The 7,510-nt window shown below is 46.5% G+C and overlaps 1 long non-coding RNA gene across 1 annotated transcript; it reads right to left on the bottom strand.

The window, feature by feature from the left end:
- Positions 1–644: 644 nt before the first annotated feature.
- On the bottom strand, positions 645–7,240 carry LOC142929741 (uncharacterized). Its single transcript, XR_012945889.1, has 2 exons — positions 6,292–7,240; positions 645–732 (listed from the first exon to the last, which is right to left on the bottom strand). It is a non-coding gene; the product is annotated as an uncharacterized LOC142929741 (long non-coding RNA).
- Positions 7,241–7,510: the final 270 nt, after the last annotated feature.

Genomic DNA, 7,510 nt, shown 5'->3' with positions numbered 1-7,510 from the left:
ATTCCGGCTTCAGTAATTGTGTCTGATTTGACAAGTACATTTTGTAGCGGGTAACGGCGCAATTGTAAAATTGTGAAAGCAGGCAGCGGATTGGTTTAGCCGGCCTTCATCCAGCAGTGGATCGACCGTGACCAATGATTATGATGACGATGGAGGGAATTCGTAATAGATGACTGACTTTGTATTACAAAATGTATTTTTTTTTAAAGCGACATCTTCGTTTTTCGACTCGAGCTAACAGATGCCACGCGGATGAAAGTAATTAACGCGTGATAACATTGGCATATTGTGAAATCGATCAAGCGCGTTAAGGTAATCTCAAGTCAACATTAATATGTTATCTGTACTTTAGATGCATCGTATGTTTATATAAATACAGTACTTGTATATACGCAGCATTGTGTGCTGTTGTAACGAGTGGGTTGGCTCTCCGTCGCTTTCTCTCGGCTCTACCGTCACACTCAACGCCTGCGTCGTTTTGCCGGTGTCCAGGAGTGACGTTTTTTTTTTCTCTCGCCCTCGATCGGGAACGTTGGTTCAGATTTCTCGCAGCTCACTCGATCACGATCAGCAACGTCCACGACACGTTCATAGATACGACGCCAAGAGCAGTGGGCAACGGTGGGGGAGAGGGGGGGTGGTGGTCATTCGGGGGTCGGGAGTCGAACTCGGGTCACCGGTCCCAGCAAAATCCTCCAGCCGCGCCTCCCTACACGGATCCTTTGCAAACGACTGCAAAAACAAATAACAAGAACACGAAGACCTTTAAATATCACGGCTACACGTGCAAGATAGAAACATTGAACAGAATATATATAAAAAAAATATACGCACGATGTGTCAATTCGATCGAGATTTTTTTTAATATACAGCTTCTATAATTCGGTGTGTAAACATTGGCATTAGGGAGACAAAGGTGGCCGGGCGTGGTGTTGCCTACCCACGCCGTGCCGGTCTTCATAGGTGCTCACTAACAGCATCCTGTATAGCCTTAACAGAATGTTGGAGCAAGTGCTGAAAGCGAGCACCTATGAAGGCCGGCACGGCACACGAGGGGGTGGGTGGCCAGCACCACACTCGGCCGTCTTTGTCTCCCTAGTGGCGATTTTTTTTTACACACCGTATCAGGTACTCATTTGAGGCTGAGTAAACCAAGGGGAGGCCCAGGACCGGTTCAGATAATCGTCACTGGTGCTAACCGTGAGCGAGAATCGAACTCGGGTGGCCGAGGTTTCGTAGCGCAGCGCTTACAGCTACACTACCGCTCCCCACAGACGCACATACAAAGACACCAGTACACACACAGATACAATAACACTCATACACACTAGTACACACACGTACAATAAGACTCATACACACCAGTACACACATACAAAGACACCAGTACACACACAGATACAATAACACTCATACACACCAGTACACACACAAATACAGTAACACTCATACACACTAGTACACACACATACAATAACACTCATACACACCAGTACACACATACAAAGACACCAGTACACACACAGATACAATAACACTCATACACACCAGTACACACAAAGAAACAATAACACTCATACACACCAGTACACACACATACACATACAAATACACCAGTACACACACAGATACAACAACACGCATACACACCAGTACACACACATACAAAGACACCAGTACACACACAGATACAATATCACTCATACACACCAGTACACACACAGATACAATATCACTCATACACACAAGTAGACACATACAACAACACTCATACACACCAGTACACACAGATACAATAACACTCATACACACCAGTACACACACATACAAAGACACCAGTACACACATAGATACAATAACACTCATACACACCAGTACACACATAGATACAATAACACTCATACACACCAGTACACACACATACAATAACACTCATACACACCAGTACACACACATACAAAGACACCAGTACACACACAGATACAACAACACATACACACCAGTACACACACATACAAAGACACCAGTACACACACAGATACAATAACACGCATACACACCAGTACACACACATACAAAGACACCAGTACACTCACAGATACAATATCACTCATACACACCAGTACACACACAGATACAACAACACGCATACACACCAGTACACACACATACAATAACACTCATACACACCAGTACACACATAGATACAATAACACTCATACACACCAGTACACACACATACAAAGACACCAGTACACACACAGATACAACAACACGTATACACACCAGTACACACACATACAAAGACACCAGTACACACAGATACAATAACGCTCATACACACTAGTACACACACGTACAATAACACTCATACACACCAGTACACACACATACAAAGACACCAGTACACACACAGATACAATAACACATACACACCAGTACACACACACATACAAATACACCAGTACACACAGATACAATAACACTCATACACACCAGTACACACACATACAATAACACTCATACACACCAGTACACAAACATACAAAGACACCAGTACACACCAGTACACACAGATACAATAACACTCATACACACCAGTACACAAACATACAAAGACACCAGTACACACCAGTACACACAGATACAATAACACTCATACACACCAGTACACACAGATACAATAACACATACACACCAGTACACACACGTACAAAGACACCAGTACACAGACAGATACAATAACACATACACACCAGTACACACACGTACAAAGACACCAGTACACACACTGATACAACAACACGCATACACACCAGTACACACACATACAAAGACATCAGTACACACAGATACAATAACACTCATACACACCAGTACACACAGATACAATAACACTCATACACACCAGTACACACACAAATACAACAACATTCATACACACCAGTAAACACATACAACAACACTCATACACACCAGTACACACACGTACAAAGACACCAGTACACACACATATACAACAACACATACACACCAGTACACAGACAGATACAATAACACTCATACACACCAGTACACACACATACAAAGACACCAGTACACACACAGATACAATACCACTCATACACACCAGTACACACAGATACAATAACACGCATTCACACCAGTACACACACATACAAAGACACCAGTACACACACAGATACAATACCACTCATACACACCAGTACACACACATACAAAGACACCAGTACACACACAGATACAATACCACTCATACACACCAGTACACACACATACAAAGACACCAGTACACACACAGATACAATAACACTCATACACACCAGCACACACACACACACAAATACGAAGACACCAGTGCACACATAAATACTGTAAAACAAAATCACACGCAACACTAATGTACCTACATAAAAATATCTGATGCGGTTTGTACAAAAAAACAATGCATTGATTCCATGCTGGCTGTAATTACGCACTCCCAAAACGCTGTGCGGTTGTTCACGTCATCATTTATGTGGAGAGACGGACAGAGCACACTTAGCAATGTGAAAGAGACACGTTGTTAATTAATTTATTTCTATTTTCCACGACGAGGCTAATGTTTACATTTTGTGCCACGACAGACCGTGAGCGAGTCACTTGTGCACGCGTGCTCGTTGTGTGCACGTTGCTGAGTCTCTGTGTGTTAGTGGTTCTCTGTGAATGTTGTTGTCTTTATGCGCTGTTGTGGTGTAGTGTTGTGTTCGTGTGCTGTTTGGAATGGTGTGATTTGTGTGTGTACTCGTGTTTTGTCGTGTACTTGAGAATAATGTGTGTATGTGTAGTGGTGTGTGTGTGTGTGTACTGGTGTGCTGGATATTGTTTTTGTGTCCTGGTATTTTCCGTGCCGGCCTTCATAGGTGCTCGCGAGCAGGGGATCTTTGTGTACATTGTCTTTTTTTGTGCACTAGCGTTTGTGCGTTGTATACTTTAGTATTTTTGTATGTATACAGGCGTGTGTAACAACACTTTCCCCAACAATGTATCAAGGCTATACGGGGGGGATCTTTGTCTGTGTATATTGTTATATTTGTGTGTTCGTTTTCCGTTTGCGGGTGTCTCTGGATTTCAATATAAGCAAAGTGTATCTCCGCGTGTGCCTGCTCATCTCCGTCTGTCTGTGCCACACGTGCAGATTTTACACGGCCATTATTTATTGTACATCACATGACATGTCTTACAATGGTCGCTGTTCATATCACGAACTGATCGTAGACAATTACGTCTAATTAATTAGCCTACGTTTGAATTAAATTAACGCCTGGTGGAGGGGGAGTCCTGAATATAAAACGAATGCTTCGTTTTTTTTTTACGTTGCGAATTTTCAGAACGTGACAATAATGTAGATTTAAGCATTTAAATACAAAGGAAATGTGCCCACCCGTGTAGCTTTTAACAGACTGTTGGGACAAGTGCTGTTAGCGAGCACCAATGAGGACCGCCGAGACACACGAGAGAGTGGGTGGCCAGCACCACGCCCGGCCGCCTTTGTCTCCCCAGTTCTGATGTTGTTTTTACCCATCGCACCAGGGACTCATTTAAGGCTGAGTCGACCTAGGGGGAGCGGCCGGTTTTCAAAAATTCGCCGCTGTTAGTGAGCGTGAGCGGGGATAGAACTCGGGTCGCCTGATTCGTAGCGCCATTCGCTAACCACCACGCCACCGCTCCCCACAAGTACCTATACACACAGATATTAATAACATCATTGTTAGAAAATAGTCTTCGGCCTGTAACACAAGCTATAAATGATCAACAATACTGAGATGGACACAATTTAAGAGGTGTTAATAAGAGCACTTCGTCATCATCATCATCAGCCATGGTCAATCCACTGCTGGATTAAGGCATCGGTCAGCCGCCACCACAACGTCTCACGATGTAAATGATACTCCTGCAGCAAGACGGAGCTGATTCCATCGCTCCATCTCCGTGTTCCAGCACCACATAAGACGGCGATGAAGGGCAACTTGATGAAGTGAACATGTGTCCCTTTAATGTTCAATGTCCAAGGACACACACACACACAGAGTGAACGTCGTTTTGCAACGGGAGTGCAGCGCGGTGAACATCCTAGCGAACGGTGCCCCCAGCGGCCCGCGTGGATGGCTCTTCGTGTTTCACGCGCGGCACGTCGAATGAGACACGCGTGATCCCCCGCCCCGCCCCGCAACAATAAATAGACTCATATATATTTTCATTGGCAGAAATGCGGCAACATCATCAACTCGAGTAATCAAACAAGCGCCCTCGCCTTCCCTCCCCCCCCACCATTTAATTAAATCCTCAGCCGTACATTATCGTGGTGGCCACAGAAAGCAGGCGCGTGCTCTTGCAGCAATCGACATCGACAGACCGCGTATCGATGTTCGCACGCGGTTCATTTTACGGACGCGCTCCCTGCCCCCAAATAAAGTCCCCCCCCCCCCCACGTGCTCGTGGTTCTTGGGTGACAACGTCACACGGATTCAACGTCGTCGTCGTCATCATCGCCACCATCTATACGGTCACAGAACTGCTTTCGTGTGTGTGTGCGTGTTTGGTCTGTTGTCCTTCACGCGCACCTCCGATGCGCACGGTTGGCCACGTAAGGTGACCGAAAGAAGTTCAACGTCCATACAACGTCGTCGTCGTCGACCTTGGTCAACCCACTGCTGGATGAAGCCCCCCATACAACAAGCCTGCCGTCCAGTCATACGATACGGAGCACGAGCTAACGAATGTACTACGCTCGTGTTACAAGCAGGAAATTACACTAAATAATCGTAATAATAATAACAACAACAATCGTACCGCTATTACAAATAATCTATGTATTGAGAATACTGGCTGGCTGCTGCCTGGGCTCCTCTCCTCCCCAAATCAATTTGATTGGTAGTGGCTGCTGCGGGCCGTTGCCACCGACATTAGCTGGGCAACTGGCTGCACGGGATTTTCCGTGTAACTAATATGCATGTTGTACTTCTTTCGCACCGTACATGCGAAACGGCGGACTAAAAGGTGTGCTTTCTAATATAGAGGGGTGTCTATGTACGTGTGTTTATCCATGCACGTGTGTGTATCCATGCACGTGAGTGTATCCGTGTAGTGTGAATATTCATCTACGTGTGTGTATCCACGTACGTGTGTGCATCCATGTACGTGTGTGTATCCAAGTACGCGTGTACATTCATGTGCGTGTGTGTATATCCAGGCGCGTGTGTGTATATATAGCTATGTACGTGCACATACTCCCTTAAGCAGGAGAGAGTAGGCAGACGAGCGCGCTGGGGAGAGCCGTGTTGGACTTCTCTAAGGACCGCAACTCACCTCTCTCCCCCCCCCCCCTCTCTCCCCCCTCTCTCCATCTTCACTCTTTGCAGTCTCATTCGAGTTTTTTTTTTATTCTGCTGCCAAACTTTCTCAGGACCCCACGAGCTGTGCCGCGCGAACTCCCTCGATGCCGTCGCTCTGAGTCGCGTCCCACCGAGCAAACATTTCAAGGGCATAGAGGCGGTAGCCTGGCGAGTGAGTGGTGGGTCAGGGGGGGGGGTGATTGCTGTTTGGCGGAGGAGGGGGGGTATACAGAGTTTTACAAAGTGCGCCCCAGACACGCGCGGATGAACACGTTGAAGTACATGTGTGTGTGTGTGTGTATATGGGGTGTGTGTCGTGGGGAGCGGTAGTGTAGCGCTTAGCGCACTGCGCTACGAACCTGGCCACCCGAGTTCGATTCCCGCTCACGGCCAACACCCAGTGACGATTATCTGAACCGGTCCTGGGCCTCTCCTAGGTCTACTCAGCTTCAAATGAGTGCCTGGTGTGATGTGTGAGCATCGCTACTAGGGAAACAAAGACGGCCGGGCGTGGTGTTGGCCACCCACCCCCTCGTGTGCCGTGCCGGCCTTCATAGGTGTTCGCTAACAGCACTTGCCCCAACAGTTTGTTCAGGCTGTACGATTGGCCACGTAAGGTGGCCAATCGTACTTGTCTTTTGTGAATGGTGTGGGCGGTACCACACCATTACACAAAGACAAAGACACGCACAGTTCTCAAATATTCCACTCTGACCATCGGTTAGTCGCGTGTGGCGGGCTGTAGAGTTGGTAGGGCCGCAACTCTCACCTCTTCCAGGACGTCTGGCCACACCCCACTCACGAAGGCCCTCTCTCGAGATACTTCTAGTGAAGGCCCTTCCACCAACAGTGGCGTGAGCGAGACAATGTAGCGGCGCTCTATGATGTTTACACATCTCTACGTGATCCACCAACTCCTTTGCCGACTGGACTGTCGTAGAGAACACATCTCTGCACGAATGAGCCAATTGTGGAACGCCCACTGAATGCTGGTGGGTATAATTCCTTAATTTTTTTGCTGAAAATTCCGTAAAAATTTGGTTACATTCAGTGGACATTTATGAGAAATTTACATCTGAATTTGTGGGACAATTCCGTGGAAATTTGTGGAAAAT

The sequence above is a fragment of the Petromyzon marinus genome, chromosome 33 (assembly GCF_048934315.1).
Source record: "Petromyzon marinus isolate PM22_M1 ecotype Great Lakes invasive population chromosome 33, UKy_Petmar_22M1.pri1.0, whole genome shotgun sequence".
Taxonomy (NCBI): Eukaryota; Metazoa; Chordata; class Hyperoartia; order Petromyzontiformes; family Petromyzontidae; genus Petromyzon; species Petromyzon marinus.
Note: the sequence above shows the minus strand (reverse complement) of the source record. Positions and strands in the feature narration are given on the sequence as shown.